Source organism: Pholcus phalangioides, unplaced genomic scaffold (assembly GCF_987345545.1).
Source record: "Pholcus phalangioides strain wild (caught in Gottingen) unplaced genomic scaffold, Ppha-v1.0 ptg000004l_1, whole genome shotgun sequence".
Lineage (NCBI taxonomy): Eukaryota > Metazoa > Arthropoda > Arachnida > Araneae > Pholcidae > Pholcus > Pholcus phalangioides.
In genome coordinates this window covers 28,606,658-28,626,035 of record NW_028301597.1, presented here as the reverse complement: position 1 = coordinate 28,626,035, position 19,378 = coordinate 28,606,658, and the positions used below count along the sequence as shown (strand labels likewise).

The following is a 19,378-nucleotide window of genomic DNA, read 5'->3' as shown; positions in this document are numbered from 1 at the left end:
ACCACAAAGGGTGCTAATAGCTCAGAGTAGTGTTAGCATAACTTCTCAACTGACACTACTCATTTTATTATAATTTTTTTCAGTTGAAATTACGCTGACACTATTCCGACCTATGTAGAGCCCGTTGTGGTTGACGTACTTCATTGAAACTTGGTATATATACGTTATTGGACCATGGGAAAATAATAACTGCGATTAAAAGTGCCACCTTCTTATGTGGCGGTCAAAAATTGAACTATTTTTTTTTCTTTTAATTATTAAATCTTTCTTTTCCCCATGGCGCATTTACCGTTTTGGCTATGCAATTTCATCGAAATACCTCCATCAGAATGGGCGTCACATGCGTTTGAGAAGTGTCAGTTTATTTATAATCATCCTGTATTTTTTTATAATGACTGAAAAGTTGAAATTGAGCAAATCTCAAAACGACTTGAACGCCGACGATATCATCTCTTGACTCATACAATAATAATGCATTCAAGGAATGATAAAACGTGTCAAACAAAATATTCCATTCTTCAAATTGTAGAAATCCAAAGTATACAATAACCTATCTTTCTCGTCTTTCACAGCTATCTATATGTGTGTTTGTCAACGTTTTTTATCCCTTCCAAACCATGTATTTTATCAGCATCGCTTTTCTAGGGTATATATCAGATTACTATCCGAAACATGACTCAATGCTCGTGTTTCAATCTCTGAAACTCAACATCGAAATCTAGAAACATTCCGAATCTCGACATCAGTTATAGGTTCTGTCGTAGAAATGCCAAACGATATAGTGAAATGTTTCTTGGAATACCCTCTATCATTGAAGGGGGAAAAAGAAGACATATTGACCTCTCTCATGTGTATGTAAGAGAAATATTTCAAACATGTCCAGAGACGTCTATTTGAGATCCCCGATGGTTTTAAAGTCTGACACTCAAATATTTAGAATTTGCAAGCCTGATACGAATATCGGCTAGTCTACTGCATTTTCAGAAACGCTATCTGCAGGCTGAGTTCTATGGATATACGTTTTTTTCTATGGGATGATATAAGCCGTGCACGCGTGGACGCATACGTGCACGGTGTCTGGAAAAGGGCACCTCAACTTCGAAATTGAACATATTGAAAACATCGAAAGAGAAAAAAAATTATATATTTTTTGCACGTTTTTCACACAGCCATTAAAATTTTCATGGCTAGATTTGGAGAAAGTGATGTGATGTATATACAATGAGATTTGAACTTTTCTACCTAATCTAATGTTGAAATTGTTTGTTTAATTTGAACTTTTTTTGGATAATTCAAAGTGGGTGGGGGGGGGGCAATCATGATTTTTTGCTATGGGAGAACATAGACAGTTTTGAAGAAAATCGAGAAATGCAGAGCTCACTATACAATATATTTTGAATTCGTACTGTAGAGCGTCATCTGGGAATGAAATTTGCAAATGAACTCATGTCTGGTAGATATGAAACTAAAATAAATTTCAAAATTAATTCCAAATGTTTGAAACAGATGACATTTCTTTCTGAAAAAAAATGTACTATCAAAATACTGTCAAAATATCCACCATTTGCGATAACAACATGATGCGGTCTCAGAACCAAACGTGCAAACGTCTCAGCTGTGATGACCTGAATTAAATTTATACAGAACTTCAAAATCGGTTATAAAATTTGTTTATCCTTTATAAGCGGCAGAGCACAGAAACTACTGATATATAGCCCCTATGTATATTGAGATTATGAGCCACAATCTAAGGTCTATAACGTATATTTGTCGAATTACAGTGTTTTATATACGAAATATAGAATGAAATTAAAAAAATTCACATGTAGGCTTAAATTAACATATTTGAGTGTAACTTATGAGCATGTCATACAATTCTTTAGATTTCGGTTCATAATCTGCACAATTACTAGCTCCTGCGAAAAATTTTTTTTGCAATCGTGTTTGGAATATCACGGGAATTTTGCATGAAATTTGACATAGAAAATGCGTTTTTCATAAAAATCGCCATAGGTAGTTCAAAATTTATTACAGTTTTCATCATTTTGGGACGCTTTCTATCAAAAAAATGTTATCAAAGCTCACTCAAGTATCATTTTAAAGAAAAGTGACGAGAAAAGTAGTAGTCGAGTACCTTAAAAAGGTTAATAGATGATGCAGCAGATTCTGGAAAATGCAGCATATTCTTCAAAATTCATTGGCTCTCAAAATTCAATTACACGGGGGTTTCCTGGAATTTGAGTCTGCATTATTTTCTTCAGTAATTTTTAGCTAATTTTCTGACACTGAAAATTTTTCTTTTTCCCCAAACGCCAATGCTGCGAACGGTGCATTTCTCTCGCGTTTCGTCCCTTTTTTATTCTTTTTTTTCAAATGTTCCCATTGATTTCAGCACACCCTGTATATATGTTTTTCATATATATTTCCATAGCGAGGCTTTCCATTTTTTTCTGTTGAATTTTTCAAACTTGTCGTCTATTAAGATATCCACTACGTTGAAAATGTCATTTTTGAAGAAAATATCGATTTTTATATCTTTTATGAAAGCCCTATTTTTGTGATTCAAAAACAGGCCTTGCTTTGTTTATATGACGCTCAGAACCTAAGGTACGTCCACTCTTGTGTTGCGTTTCTACATGCAAGTAATACGTGAATAAAAACTTAAAACATGTTTAACGATATGAATGATATTTTTGATATTTTACTTGAGTCTGTGACATGATTTCTAAAAATTTATTCATTGTATCATTACGAAACTTTAATATAATATTTTGTTATATATTTTTGAGGTAATGGATCAAAATCGAAGGTCTATTACACATGTTTTTTGGAATTACAGTGTTTTATAGACGAAACGTTGGATGAAATTTCAAAAAATTCATACGTACATTAACGTATTTGGGTATAACTCATGAGAACATCACTCAATCCTCTAAATTTTGTTTCATAACCAACAACATCAATAGTTTAATGTACTGTGAAAATTACAAAACATTTCATTAAAATAATTTTGTGCAATCGTGTTTCGAATATACGTGAATTTTGCCTAAAATTTGACATGAAAATGACCCTTTTCATAGAAAATGACATAGGTAGACCAAAATTTCTTAATATTTTTCTTAATATTTTCCAAAATTTCTTACTGTTTTGGCGATTTTGAGCGAGACACTTTCTATCACAAAGTGCTATTAAAGTTCATTCCATTGCCATTTTATAGAAAAGTGCTCTTGAACGTAGTCGGACACTTTAAGACTTTAAGACTTTTCTTAAGTGTCCGAACGTAGTCGGACACTTAAGAAAAGAAAAATTAAAACTAATTTATGTTAAATAAGTAAAATATCATTGTATATTTTCAGGTCTTCTCGCTAGATTGCTGTCTTCCCTGAGAATCACCAAGTTCGAGGTACCGTCATTCTTGATCCCTGGAGATTCGGCCTACTTGACTTGCCTGTACGATCTCGGAAAAGAGACGCTCTATTCCATCAAGTAGTACAAGGACGACGTCGAGTTCTACAGGTTTTTTCCGAGCTTAACACCTCAGTACATGGCTTTTCCCGCTTCCGGTATCACCGTTGATGTGAGCATCGTATAACGTATAAATTTATTAATTTTAAAATCGCATCATCGATCGTGATGGAAGAGGTTGAATTAGTTAATCAAAAAAAAGAAGTAAATTGTTTTTAATATATTTGTATTTTTATTGGATATTGTGATTTTCTATAAAAATATAAATGTCTATTTTTCATTTTTCTGCATTTTAATTTTTTTTTGTGAAGAAATAATTCACCTCGTTCCATTTTTTTTCAGCCAAGTTAATACAAGGTATATTTATCTTCACATACAATTTTAAAAAAAATTTTATTGCTGAATTTTATGCAATAAATTACACTTTTCCTGGAGGTACTTTCTCCTGGAAGCCGAACTCCCCGAAAGTTCATATTCACTGTATTTTTAACTCAAAACACATAATTCTTTAAGTCAGGGCATAACTCTCTGAAAAAAATCTACAGAGAGAAAATGAAACAAACACATTTGTGGAACCAGGATCTTGCAGGGTCTGCAAGGTTTTAAACATCTCTTCCCTTTTCAAAATTTTATGCATTTCCGTAGCTAAGAAGTATGTTTTGTATAGACACACTTGACAAATTGCATGCAATCCTGTCTTATTATTGGAACCAACACTTTATAGTTTATTAATCTCCATAATATTTTACCATACCATTTTATTTTATCATGTGTATATATTGTTTGTAATTTGTGTTAATTGCATTTTTAATTGGGTTGCTGTATTTTTGAAACATATGACATCCATATTTTTATGGGCATCTTTTTATCAGCCACCTCGTTGGGCATTTTGCCTGTTGTGGCGTTGTATTTGTATTTGTATTTGTATAATCCTGTATATATTTGAATATACATGGTAAAGAGGTCTGAAAAGCCATTATACTAATTTCTTTTCTAACTTTTTTTTGGTATTTTAGAAAGTACATCCTTTTTAGTGTCATTTCAGTGCAAAATACTCTACTACATAAGTGTAATACTTTTTAGCTAGAAAGAGTTGATTCTCTCCTTGTTGGTGTCAATTATAAACGCGCACAAAACTGAGTGGACAAGAAACAAAATTCAAATTAACAACTATTCAATTTTGCTAAGAAAGATTTTATCTATTCATAGATAGTAGTAAAATCAAGTCAAAAACTGTATTTTACTCTGTATTAACGATTTCCGCGAAACACAAAGTCCTCACTAATTAATTGAATTGCTCTATTGATGTGTATTGTTTCAAGTAAAAATATATCAGCATCAATTTAAATTCGTTTTTGTAAAAAAGAAAATTTCAACACGTTTTTATGGGTGTGAACTATAAAGGGTTAAATATTTTCTTCAATGAAAAATTCGAAACTCATATTCAGTTTCCTACCTTTTTATGATAAAAAGGCCCATTTATATTCCGCGACTATTTTTCATGAAAATTCATATTTTTTTCTCGGTAAAAAAAATTCAGAAAAAAAGAATATTAATAATATTTTTTTTAGCTACATATAAAAGAAAAAATGTAAATAATTCTGGACTAACTTGAAATTTTTCTTCTATCACTGGGAAACTGTTCAAAATGAAGAATGTTTGTACGTACGTACGAATACTGTGTTATATCAATATCATGCATGTGAAATAACACGTTAAATGACTGAAGTGAATTAATTTCAGATCGTTTACGTTCTAATGTCTAAAAGCTGGCTTCACTGATTGATTTCTGCAAGTGTTGGTGCTTTTAAAAATGACATTTTTAACATACAAAGCAGTACACGCTTGGTGCCGCTGTGGTGGTCGATTGGTCGAAGTGACGGGCTCGCATCGCGGGGATCCGGGTTCGAACCCCACCGGCGCCACAGTGGTGGTCGGCTGAAGTTGGTTTTCTGTGGTTCCCAAATTCAAGGCGCGAATACGAGCCGATCTCCCCGTTAAAAAGTCTCGCCACAGAGAGCAACAGGCCTACAACATTACAAATATTCAATCATTACACTTCACTCACAATTTGAAGTATAGATGACAGCACTAAAATATCAGATACAACACTAGCTACACACTCAGACTGTTAGGTGCACTCACTTTGTTCCAGATTCTGCCATGAAAGCTGGGCTGGAAGAGATCTCGGCAACGGGATAAGTCCAGTGGCGGAGCCCCTGGCGTTCATTCATTCAGTACACACTTGGTTCTAAGTTATACAGGTCTTCGATATGATAAATAGCATTGAATGAAACAATTGCGGATGCTGCTGGTGCTGCCTAATTTGTTGATGGTATGAATAGAGCAGTATATTGCCTAAAGAATGTCTGCAACTGCTCCGAAGGGTATTCCTCGACGTGGATCCTTTAAATATAATCGAAGCTTAGAGAAAGTATTATACAAATAGGAACACAAAAGCCACAACAGGCAAATTGTCCAACGAGGTGACCGGAAAAAGATGTATATAAAAAATATGGATGTCAAATATAACTAAAATACAGCAACCCAATATAAAGCATGTGTCTCGAAAATTATTATTAATAGTAACTAATACATTGCCCATAAAAAATTATGGTTGCCTTATCTAATTATCGATAGCTTCTCGATTTATCCCAATATGTTTATCGTACTTCTCTTTTTGAACGTGTCAATTGTGCTAGAAGTCACGATCCCCGGAGGTAAGCTATTTCGTTTATTAACAACCCTATTAGAGAATAATACCACAACCTGAAGTTGTTCCTTAATAAACGATACTGGCGTCCCATTGTCGAAGCAGTCGATTGACGGAGTAAAAATAAGTTATGGTCCATCCCATCCATCCCGTTGAATATTCTGAACACTTCGATCATATCTCCCTGGCACCTGTGTTTTCCTCCAATGTAAACATATTCAAGAAATCAAGTCTCTTTTCATAGCTCAAGTCTTGTGTGCGCTCACAAGAGCACTCGTATCTCTTCTCTATACCCCCTCCCCCCAACCAAGGTTATGTTGTAGGTATGGTCTCAAATACCTTACAAATATAAATACAAATACAACACCACAACAGGCAAATTGCCCAACGAGGTGGCTGACTTAAGAACATCATGGAGGCCCTACCTACTACTGCTACACCACACATGCACCCCCCCCCCGGGGAACCCCCAACGAATCGGTACATGCAGGAATGTGCGTGTAGTGAAACCTGACGTGAAGTTTTTTGTTTCTCTGTAATGCTTGTTATGTGTAGTGCTGCTGCCATCTGCCACCAGTTTTTCTAACTATGAGTGAAGTGTTATGATTGAATGATTTATCGTTGTAGGACTGTTGCTCTCTGTGGCGAGACTTTTTAACGGGGAGATCGGCTCGCATTTGCGCCTTGAAGTTGGGAACCACAGAAAACCAACTTCAGCCGACCACCACTGTGGGGTTCGAACCCGGATCCTCGCATCGCGAGTCCGTCACTATAATCAATCGACCACCACAGCGGCAAGTAGGCGGAGATAGTTACGGCCGGAGATGGTTTTGATAATTATGGTTTATAACGTGATTTACGCTCGCATGTAAGCTCAATACTTCCTTACATTCATTTTACGTTATTACTAATTGCCAATGTATAAATATGGAAAAATTATTATTTCCTATCGCGCTGTTGCAGTTGATAGGCATTGATCGCTGCTCTTAAACAAAGCTAACTAAACACTTAGCTTATGATCCAGACGCTTTTTAAACAAAGGTACCGAAATGGAATTACTTCATCAATTTGCATACTACATTCGACGGTGCGTGAATGTTTCCCTTTGAAAGGAATTCTAGCTCTGTGAATTCTCTTCTGAATAAAATGTTTCCTAAACAGATAGCGAGAAAAGGGACAATTGAAAACTTTGGATTCTTGTTTTATTCAGAAACAATTTAATCTCGCAAATTGTGAAATACATTCTCAATGTATTTTCATTCGCTCGCTCGATTTCCCACTTCTTGAAACAGAGTATAACATCGTCCTAATTTACGACATGAGTGCAACAAAGCTGGATAATATCATATTAATATGGAAGAACAGTCTTACAATGCGTCGAACCATATTGAGCAGTTATCGGTGCGTGTGAGCTCCGATGCCTCTAATTAGATATGAAATGACTCGCCTTCAGCTGCTGCTGTTTGCACTTTCGTCCGGAGGCTTTTGTCTGTTACTTCAGTAACATATTCCATTTATTCATTACACGCTCGAACAGAAAATAATGAATTATTACCGAATAAATGATTAATGTCCCTCGACCCCACCATTCCCATATGTAGAACCATCCTGTCGTTGGATCAGGGCATTTCGGCTCGTCGTCATATTCTCATTGTATTGGCTTATGACGTTGTCCTTCTACTCGTATGTTTAAAACGCTGTATTTTTAATCGTCTTTTTCGTAGTTCGCTTACAGCCTTATCTGAAGATATCAGCATGAAAATAAAGTTTATGAAAAATGTGTGAAAATTCATTAACCCTATGACTATTGAAAGCATTTCAAAAAGCCAGTTTCTTTTTAAATCTCGAAACATCACTTACGTTGTTGGGTTTACGTTGTTATTTTGATGTACAAAGGCTAGAAAAAAACTACCTTACGAATATCAGATGACAGCCCAAGTGTTTAACAACTAGTGTTTTGAGTACAGTTAGATGTTTCACCCCTGTTTTCTTTAATTAAAACGAACAAACAGCAAATTACAATATACAAATATATAATACAATATACAAATATATAATACAATATACAAATATATAATACAATATACAAATATATAATACAATATACAAATATATAATACAATATACAAATATATAATACAATATACAAATATATAATACAATATACAAATACAAACACATGTTACGCGACACAAAACACACACACATATATACATACACTATGTAGCCCCAAGGGACTACGAAGTCCTTCCAGCAGGCCTATATGATTTTTATTACATAATTTTCTCCCTCAGCAACAGCTCTTTTCTTCATTAGATGTATTTTAGTATATACTTTAAATAATTTATTCACCCTTTAAAAGTGTGTTTACTGATCGTAATTTTGCGTGGTACCGTAAAACACTGCTTTTACAAAATGTTCCCTAACAAATGTATGAAACAAATTATGGCTTTCTTTGCGGTGAAATAAAAAAAAATCCGTTATGTATTATTCAAACATATTTAAATAATTTAAATAATTTTTTATTTTTACTGTAAGCGTATAGTGCTGATGAAACTTCCAAGTACCAGGTTAATTAAATCGTTATGTGTAATAAATAATTTTTTGAAAAAAGTTTACTATATTTTTTTATTTTTAGGCCATAATTAGAAATAGAATGACCCAACAAAACATTTGCATGATAATTATTTCATTCTTTCATAATGTGGTACACAAAGGGCTAATAATAAAGTGTTCAAGACTAATTGCAGTAAAATTCTAGTGCAATATAGTAACTTTAATTGAAACCTTGCTTCCCACAAAATGTTCCGTAAAAAATTTATAACACAATTTATGGCTTTTTTTGGTGGTAAAATTCTTTAAAATACAGTAAAAATTCTTTTTTGCGTATACCGATGGGATAAAAAAATTCGTCCATTAAAGAGGAGTGAATATTAATGAGGGGTTAGAAATGCATACTTTTATTATACAAGGGAAATTATTATTTGCCCGAGGGTTACCGCATCTGAGGGGGTGTCCGTTAAGAGGGGTTTTATTGTATTCACCCAACTGTATTAATCAACATATTTGTATCAGAGTACTTTTTATTTTTATTGTAAGCGTTATAGTGCTGAAAGGCACTTCAAATACTGTACCAGGTTAGCTAATTTGTTGTGTACTACATCATTTTTGATTTTTTTTTGTTTTCAGGCTTTAATTACAAATAAAACGACCTGCCAGACAATTTACATAATGACTATTTTGTTTTTTTCATAATGTGGTAGATGAAGGATTGAAAACAGTTTAACGTCTGAAATATATACTGCTGTTCAGAGAAACTGCAACACAAACAAGGAATGTTCCAATACCAGAACTATTAGATATTGGTCTCCGGAAATACCAGGCTATCTTTCATTACTGAGTTGTTTGCCTGTAAAATGTTTTGATACGGATTAAGTATGATGAAAGTTATTTCGAATTCCCAGATGCCCTGCCGATGAATATCAATGGAAGGTAGAGACTAAAGACTGAAACACACACTGCTATGAGGTGACGTGATTTCACGTAATGTCGGAAACATTGTGAATTCTGATTCGTTTAAATTCTGTGACGTGGGGGTTGCACGTAACATAATTTATACGTCACAAGTTTTCCAGGAATCAGAACTCCCAACGTCTCTGACATTACATGATAATCACGTCACGTCAGTGTAGTGTGTTTCAGCCTTAATACGCTGGACGCGTCTTATCTCCTTTAAGGAACCTTAAGTACAACTTTGGACGTCAGGACTTCCGTTTGCAGTTAAAAAAAGAAAAAAAGTAGGACAACCTCTCTCTCTATCTGCAAGGCTGCATTGTAGATCGCCATAGTGGCCCTACTTTAAGCTTGATGGATCAGGCTGCTGAACAATTTCATTCATACCGTTACGAAAATTATGTAAATAGTCGTCATTTAATGTCTTATCATTTACGTCATTTTTTTTCCACCTGTAAATAATAGGTAGTGCATTTTCTTGTAAACCGATCGAAGTTAACGACAAACTTGGTGCTTTTGGCGACAGCTCCGATGCGATGCCAACGGAGAAGTGTGAAGATAATCCAAGAAGATAGCAGAAAAATCTAGAAGGTATCCTTTGACCTTCATAAGGTGGCGTCGTTTTTCAGGAACTAAGAAGTTGTGAAATTGTGTCGACAAGTTGTTTGCCGATCACATTCCGTCAAGATCTCTGCGTGTAAATAGCTGTTCCGGCACTAAATCTGTGACGTCTTGCATCCTGTTTCATCCTCTGCTCATTTCAAGGACTTGTGAGAGAAATTATCTGAAACAATAATTTTGTCTTCAATGAATCTCAGTCGATATGAATAGTTGGAGTATTGGAAATAGAAGTTTTACACCATATTGCATAGAAAAATGGAATATTCTTGGGGGTCGCGGGAAGGGAGGTCACCTATCAGCATAGAAAGATACTGCGCGTCAATGTTTCCTGCTCGTTTTACTAACTGTTCACTTCCTCTGCCTCAGCTCTCATAGTTGTTCGGTAAGAAGTCCCCCATGGAACATTTTACAGTTCTCTCCATTACGTGTTGCATTTTCTCTGGATCGAAGAATATACATATTATATACGTTTTGATTCACATGTTGATGATGATGAAAATAATAATGATAATACAGCGAATAATAATAATACTATTTTTTTAAATATTTGAAAGCTTTCAAAGTCAGGACCGAGCACAGTTTATTTGAGGAATGTAAGTCTGGATACAGAAGGCAGGTACACGTGCCAAGTGTCCGCTGATGAACCATATTTCGGTTGCGTACAAGTTCACAGAGAGGTCACTGTCTATGGTAGATATTATTATTATTTTTTAGTATGTTCAACTATTCAATATACACCAAGTACAGGGTGGGCAAAAAGTCCGTAGAAACTTTAAAAATGAATAAAAACCGTAAAAATAACCGAAATAAAAAACGGTTTGCAGGGTTAGCATCGCTAGATCACGGTAATTTTTTTAAGACTGGAAAAAAAATAACTCAAAAACAGCCGATGGTGGTGCTGGTACGAGCGACTTCGGTGAAAATATGCAAATGAGACGGTTATGAGAACTTGCGCTCCTAATCCACAATCAGTTCACCGTTGTAAACCGTGTATGTGGATCTGCTGCACTCTGCCGTTGCTGGTTTTGTGACTCACCTGCAATGTGCTATCCCCTGTGGTGGTGGTGATGTGGAACACATACTGCTGTAATAAACGATTTGGAGGCATTCTGTTCGTTACTTGCGTATCTATTCTTGGAATTGTGTACGTCAGCGTTACCTATCGGCTGTTTTTGAGTTATTTTTTTTCCGACATAAAAACTGCTCGTGACCTAGCGATGCTAACCCTACAAACCACTTTTTATTTCGGTTATTTTTCGGGTTTTTATGAATTTTTACAGTTTCTAAGGACTTTTTGTCCACCCCGTATATGTGATTTAACGAATTCTTGGAAGGAAAAGTTACTAATTGAGAAGAAAATATTTTTCAATACAGACTGATGAAAACGGCAGGACAGATGAATTATATTGCTTGGGGGTGAGGGGTATCGAGTCTCGCAAAAAATGGGACGCATAGCATGTGCCATTATATAAAGGGTCTTGATAGTGTAACGGCTGGGGAAAAGTTACCCATTATTATCTTGAGCATTGGCCCTTGTGGTCCTGGGATATTCTGGGGGGGGGGGACAAGGGTGAAAATCAGATAGAAAGGGAGCCACGACAAGTGGTAAATTGGCCAACAAAGAGCTGTGAAGAAATAAAGCTTTTACGTGAAATGCGGTGGGAAAAATGTGACTACTTTTAGAATTCAGCAGAGCTGTCCATAGAACTAAGGCCATTTAAACCTTACTCTCCGTGAAGGTATGACCCAATGCACCATATCCATAAGGGGCCTGCACAACGATATTTTGTACTCAAAAAAAGTCAATTGTTACTTCTAGCTAAGTATGGGGGGAAACAGAATAATTTGACCAGAGACCCATGTTGAGACGGCCGTGCATGAAATTCCCACAAAAAGGAAGCTCACTATAATCTTTAGCCCAAGAGTAGGTTGATTTATTGTGAAGGTTCGATAAATCGTCCTGTATTTTATTCAGACAATTTCACCTATATAATTTGGCCCTCTGGAGGGATGACAACCTATCTTCTGGATCCATGCCTTTCCCAGGGTTACAGAGTTCGATTTTATTTATAAAATTTTTGTTCATTACAAATTAAGTGTTGTTTAAATTGAATTCTATAAGTATAAAGGGGCTCACTCTTGGATGAAGGTGGGGGGGGGGAGCCCGGATAAGAATGGGGGCCACGAGAAGAAAATATCGTTAATACCGTGTGTCGAAAAATAAAAAGAATCTCAATTTTTATACGATCTCCCTGTCCTCTAACATTCAATAAGATAAATGTTGTCCGCAAAAACAAATATTCAAAATGCAAAAAGTCCAGTATTTTTGCCGAATATAGTTGATAAAAATTGGTTATAGGTTGATAACTAATCTCGGAGAGTTTGATAATGCTTTTCAAACGCACAAATTAATCAATATTAATTTTCAACTAATTAATTAGTTCGTGTGTTTTTGAGATGTTTTCCTTCCATCCTTCGCCATAAAAAGCATCGTTTCCTTCTGTATGGAGCACTCAGAGTCTGTAAATGGAAGACGGGTCTGGTGCCCTTGGCGCTGGAATTGAGAGGGGCGGGGGGCGTCAAATTCACTTTTCAACTTTTACATTTCACGGGGGGCGCCAGTAAATGCCCCAGGTGATAAAGTATCTAGTTGCGGTCCTATAGCAGCGCTGCAAACGTCGTCATCTATCGCGCTTACGACCAACTGGGGAAGGAAGAAGGAAATATAAAAAGTTCGCTCGTCAAGTTATGATCATTTTTTATTGAAGTCGGCGTGAAGCAGAATTGAGATTATACTACAGAAAATAAAACCGGGATTTCAAAATCTATGCATTGTTTATGTTCCATCTGTCTGTAAGCAACAACAGATGTGGATGTCTACTATTTTTTCTCTTTTTTTATGACGCAGACTGCGCATTTTGTTGTTGACAGCGTACGATCTACTTACGCACCCTAATTCATTTTGTGTCCGCCTTCTCCTTATGGTATCTCGGTCAATAAATTTCGCAATTGGCCATTTTACATTCTGAATATGTTTTTGCAGCCAAAAATTCTCTAATCCGAAGTCAGAGGGCAGTGGGGACCGTGTAAAAATTTATTTAGACTTTTTATTTTGTGACAAACTGTATTTTCACTCTGAAAACTTGTACAGAGTCAGTTTTGAACCTATTTTGAGCATTTTTCAAACTGAAACTTTACCTCTGTATCGAAATGCTGATGAGATAAAGGCCACATTAGCAATCACAGGGTCACCCTCTATATACACAGGTACATTCAGAATGTGTACGAGGTGCATGTATGGTTAAGTAGTAGTAGTAGTTGTAGTAGAGACACATTCACATCAACGGTGGACAAATATGATCCACACCCCCGTCTTGTACCCATTCTAGAGGTTTTTCCTAAAGTATATTTTTTTATAATTATTATGGGGCCATTCAAGTATTACGTAAGCAGATTTTCATCCATTTTTGACCCACCCCCGTCAGCAAAATTTCGTCAGCAGCTGTTCAAAAAGGGGTGGTTGATGACATAAGCAACCTTCAAACCCGCCTCCTCCCCTTGTCATCTAAAGTCAGCAAATCCGAAACCCCCTCCCCCTCGATGCTGACGTAATACTTGAATGACCCCTATTGAAATAACTCTTCCATATTACCGTTATCGCAGCTCTAACCAAGTTCGATTCAATTTCGACCATCTTGATTAGTGAATTTTTTTTTCACTCATTCGTATGAAAACGTACAACACATGCTATAACTTGCACGTATGTACAATGTAAAACGTACAATGTTCTTTAATTCGCCAAATAGTTCCGCCTCAAGAATCTCCTAGCATATCCGGGGGAATAACCGAAGAAGGCGAGAATCTGACGATTCGTTGCTCTTCATCAAAGTCCAAACCAGCCGCAAATCTCAGCTGGTACGTCAATGATCTTCTGGTGAGTATCTCTTCGTCTGTAACCCCGATTCCAAATTTTTTCCATTCCCCTATTTATTTATGGCAACTTATATTCATTATAGTATGAATATAAGGGGAGACCCGGAGATATAATATACATTTAATTAATTAAGTTTAAATATGCCTGGCCCTTCAAAGTCATAACTGCTTATACAATTACCGAAGCAGCGATCTTTCGCAAAGAGTCGTGTTCCTTCTAATGGGATTCACCGGTTATCTGTGGTGAAGTTTTTGCGAAGAAGCCAACATTCACACGCACGCATATATGCTATTATTATACGGAAGTTTTGTTCATATCTTTCTGGGACGATTCTAAACTACAATTTAGTAAGGAGCAGTTGGTGAGCAGGCAGTTAGGATTTCTAAAGCAACTAAATCTTCGTTGTGGGAGTGATGCCAGATAATTCCAGTTGCTTCGAAAATGGGTGCTTTCCCGTATCTAGGGACGGAGTTTGCTTCTCAGATGCGCTCTTAACGAGTTCCACGCGGTATAAGGATGATAATAAAATTCCACGGCACCGAGATCTCATGTGGGTGCTTCAAGACGGATCATATTCTGGATTTCGGTGTGAAGATTTATTAACTTAAACGAAGATAAGGCACAATTCTTGGTTATTAAAGTTCTTTTAAATATTGGTTAAGGCAGTGTTGCGTCTTTGTTTTACCAGGCAATCTTTTCTGCACGCCAAGATTTATAATACAGAGTGATCCAAATTGTTTGTGCCCAGTGTAATCCGCGCAACCATTAACATTAGAAGTACACTTCCGAATACGAAAATTTTTTAATTTTTTGAATTATACACGATTTCTTAAAATGTCATAACATTTTTTTTTTGGGGGGGGGGGAATCGTATGCATTAAGAAATAAAGAAATAAAAATAAAGCTACATATATCAAATAATTAATTCCTTTATGCCTGCTGAAAGGAATTTTCAGTCTCTTGAGGCTACAAAGTTTTTTTTTATAGTATGTGTGTGTGTATTTTGCTTATTATGTATTGGAATTTATGTATTACATGTTTGAATTTATGAAATAAAAAAAAATTGTACAGTCCCCGTTAAATTTTAAAATCAGTAAATTTTAAATTTGTCAATCAGTGAAATATAGAACCACTCTGATAAGTCATTCGCGATAAAAATTCCATGTTTTTAAATGCAATATTTATTGAGATATTTGAAGATGAAAAATTACTGTTTTGGCGACACAAAAAACCGACCCAATGTGTTGGAAATTTTTTTTTAGCTTCAAAACTCCATTTTCAGTACTGTAGAGTAATCTTAACTATTGATCACTTCATTTAGATTATTTTGTTGTGCTTTAAAAAATTAGTGCTTTCCCATCTTCCAATGTGTCGAATACTTCTTATTCCTCTTGAGAAAACTATTTTGAATTATAAAAAAAACACCTATTCAACCTCCTAAATAGCAAGAAGTTAAAAAAAACAGCCACATACGAACACCTATAACGTAAACATATCTTTCAGAGATAATAACGACATATTTACGTAAGATGCAAAAAATGCAGAAAACGATTGTGGTTCTTATTTCAAACCAATGATCACATGCGAAATGTAAATGAATATGTTGTTGTGAAACAACTTGATTTTTGGAAAGACCATTCTTGAGCTATGAGCTTATCTTTACACACGGTACACATACAAATACAAATACAACGCCACAACAGGCAAATTGCCCAACGAGGTGGCTGACTTAAGAACATCATGGATACCCGAGCCATTTTTTGGAGGCCCTACCTACTACTGCTACACCACACATGCACCCCGCCCACACACCCCCGCCCCCGCGGAACCCCCAACGAATCGGTACATGCGGGAATGTGCGTGTACGTGTAGTGAAACCTGACGTGAAGTTTTATGTTTCTCTGTAATACTTGTTATGTGTAGTGCTGCCATCTGCCACCAGTTTCTCTAACTATGAGTGAAGTGTTATGATTGAATGATTTATCGTTGTAGGACTGTTGCTCTCTGTGGCGAGACTTTTTAACGGGGAGATCGGCTCGCATTTGCGCCTTGAAGTTGGGAACCACAGAAAACCAACTTCAGCCGACCACCACTGTGGGGTTCGAACCCGGATCCTCGCATCGCGAGTCCGTCACTATATATGTCAATACATAGTTGGAACGACACAATCAAGTTGTTGTGAAACAACTTGAACATGATTTTTGGAAAGGCCATTCTTGAGCTATGAGCTTATCTTTACACACGGTGCACATATGTGTTTTGTTGTTAATTGCTTCTTGTATACTTCAGGAAATAAATTTATGGAATACAAAAATGAAGAACTACGGTGTTAGCGGTGTTTTTGAATGTACAGAGATTTTTGTTTCAATTTCTTGACCATTCTTTTCCTGTTGCCACACTTTGAGTTTCAAGTTTTCAATGAATCCCACTCTAAATCATTGGCGATAAAATTTTTGAAAATTTTTAAGTTGAATATCTCCATGAGTATTGAATTTAAAAATATGAAAGTTTTTGCAAAAATTACTTTCCCGGAGCACCATCTATATTTCACCAATTAGAGGTTTTTGGCATACGGGAACTTGTGCACTTGGTAAAAAGGTAATTTAATATTTTTTATTCATTTATGTATCTTGCATGTATAGTTGTATACAACCCCTCAGGGAAATTATATTTTAAGAAACCACATGCAATTTAAAAGCTTCTTGTAATTGAAAATATACAGGGTGTCCCATAAATTCGTTATTTAATTTAAAATTAGAAGGAATTGGTATATTTGAATGCGGTTTACGGAAAAGTTATTCTCACGAAGGGATGGGGGGGGGGGCATTTCATTTAGTATAGAAAAGGAATGGTTCAAAATTCTGTTGGTAGAGAGCGCTGCTCGAAAGTAGAACTCTGGAAATATGGAAATCGGAGTACTATAAAATGTAGGGTGAACGATTATAACAGCTCATTTCTGAATTTTCCTTTACTGGTGCTCACATAAGGTTTTCATAGCGATGTTGAAATTGGTGGATAAAGCATTATTAGTGCAGTTGTTTTATCTCAGCCACGAATTACCTGCTGCAGCTTTATGAACGTTTTTGACGCAGAAGAGATTGAAAAAAGATTCAGGTTCAACATCACTTGCCGGACTACTTTACCGCATACAAACTCCGGTTATATATCACCATACGGCAATTTCCAAGCAGTGAAGTTGGGTGGGAAATGAAGCCTCCATCTATTAGTGGTTGCCCCTGGCTCGGTAGGTAAAGAACTTGCTTGGAACCCATGGACCTTGATAATGGAAGACGAGCATCTTACCACTGCGCCACTCGGGCGTTACACCTGCTGGACTAGTTTTCCTGACCACTCTATCAACAAAAAAATTGAACCTTTCTTTTCACAGAAAAAAAATCACCATTTGTGAGAATAACTTTCGCAAACCACATTGAAACATACCAATTCTTTCATTTTTTTTCATCAATTTTGAATCAAATAACGAATTTACGAGCGTACCTTTGACTTGTCAACGGTTGCAGAGATACTCCTCATAATTAATTTTTTTGTTTCCATTTTCACGGTGACCCAAGATGATGCCGGACGATCCAACATCATCATACGAAATCATCCGTCATCCCGACAGGTTGGAGACTGCTTCATCCGCCCTAAACATACCTATGGCATCCGGCAGACTTCCAGACGGAAACATACGTCTAACGTGCGCAGCATCTATTTCAAATTTGGTAACTTCGATATCAAAAGAGCTGCTGATTTCGAGACAGAACAGTCCATCCGACACCAACAACGAATCATCTAAAAATTTCGGAATCGTTCCTCAGAGCAGCATACTATTGATTTTAGTAACGTTCATGATATGTACGTCCTGAAAAATGAATTCTGGCTGATGATGAAAAGATCGGCATTCAACTAACTGGTATGAGAAAATCGATTTGATTAATTCTACTTGGGCTCGTGCATGAACGACTCCATTGAAAAGCCCACGAATGAGACGCATTCATCTATGAAAAATAAGATACGTATATGTGAGATTTACCAAATAATACACCATAATCTGAATATGTAAGATTTTGTGCATTTTCTTTTCGATCTATACAAAAGTACTGTTTCGGAGGTACTGTTACGATAAGATAGGTAAATGAATGACTATCTTGCGTTGGTTATTTGTGATCAATGAACCCAAAAAAATATTTCTCACGAATAATTCAATTTTTTCGGTTATAATCAAAGATTAAAACCTTCCATTGACATGTAATTATGAAGTCAACCGTTCTTACCTTAATAATGGTTCATATTCATGTAGCAATGATTTGACGGTACACCTATGTGTTTTGTTGTTAATTGCTTCTTGTATACTTCAGGAAATAAATTTATGGAATACAAAAATTAAGAACTACGGTGTTAGCGGGTTTTTTTAATGTACAGATTTTTGTTTTAATTTCTTGTCAAAAGAGCATAATTATCCCTCCATTATCCTCATAATATAGGGATGCAGAGTTCAAACGTGTTTTTCTTATTTATGCCAGATGTCTTTAACATCTGGCGAAGTGGCGGAGTGCGGGGCACATTGAAATTTCTTTGAAGCCCGCAGGTCTCTATACGCGATACAGTAGGGTATTCAATGTTTTGAATCCGAGAGGGCCACACCAATATTTCTGTGAAGTTACGCGGGCCACGTTAAATGAGAGGGGTGAATCACAGGGGTTGAGCAGACCTCCCTCCCTCCTTCCGGTGAGTATACAATGAGTCATTATGATATAAACTTTGATTTTTTAACAAAAAAATATAAAAAAGATGTAAATAAAATATAATCATCGATGATTAATAAATAAATAATCATTAATTAAGTAATTGCCAATTAATTTGAGAAATTTAGTGCTCTCTCTCACTCTGCGAGTTTTATACAATAATGCCTAAGACTACTTGCCAGATGTAAAAAAAACAAAAAACAACTTTCATTTCAATGATAGCAAATTCCTCAACAAATTTAGTCCATGGTTCTACCCCTCGACCACTACTGATGAAATTCAATAAATTTTAATAAATTATTCTTTTATTGATTTAAAGTAGATAATGGCTAGTAAGAATTCTGGTCAAGATTTTTCTGTAAATACCCGTTGTCATGATTAGAA

At 35.8% G+C, this 19,378-nt stretch overlaps 1 pseudogene across 1 annotated transcript in view; it reads left to right on the top strand.

The window, feature by feature from the left end:
* LOC149087044 (uncharacterized) overlaps window positions 1-18,618 on the top strand; it is an 84,129-nt pseudogene extending 65,511 nt beyond the window's left edge. The window contains exons 3-6 of the transcript XR_016192568.1: window positions 3,357-3,577; window positions 10,867-11,002; window positions 14,119-14,246; window positions 17,819-18,618. The product of XR_016192568.1 is annotated as an uncharacterized LOC149087044 (transcript). The remainder of the gene's footprint in view (window positions 1-3,356; window positions 3,578-10,866; window positions 11,003-14,118; window positions 14,247-17,818) is intronic.
* Window positions 18,619-19,378: the final 760 nt, after the last annotated feature.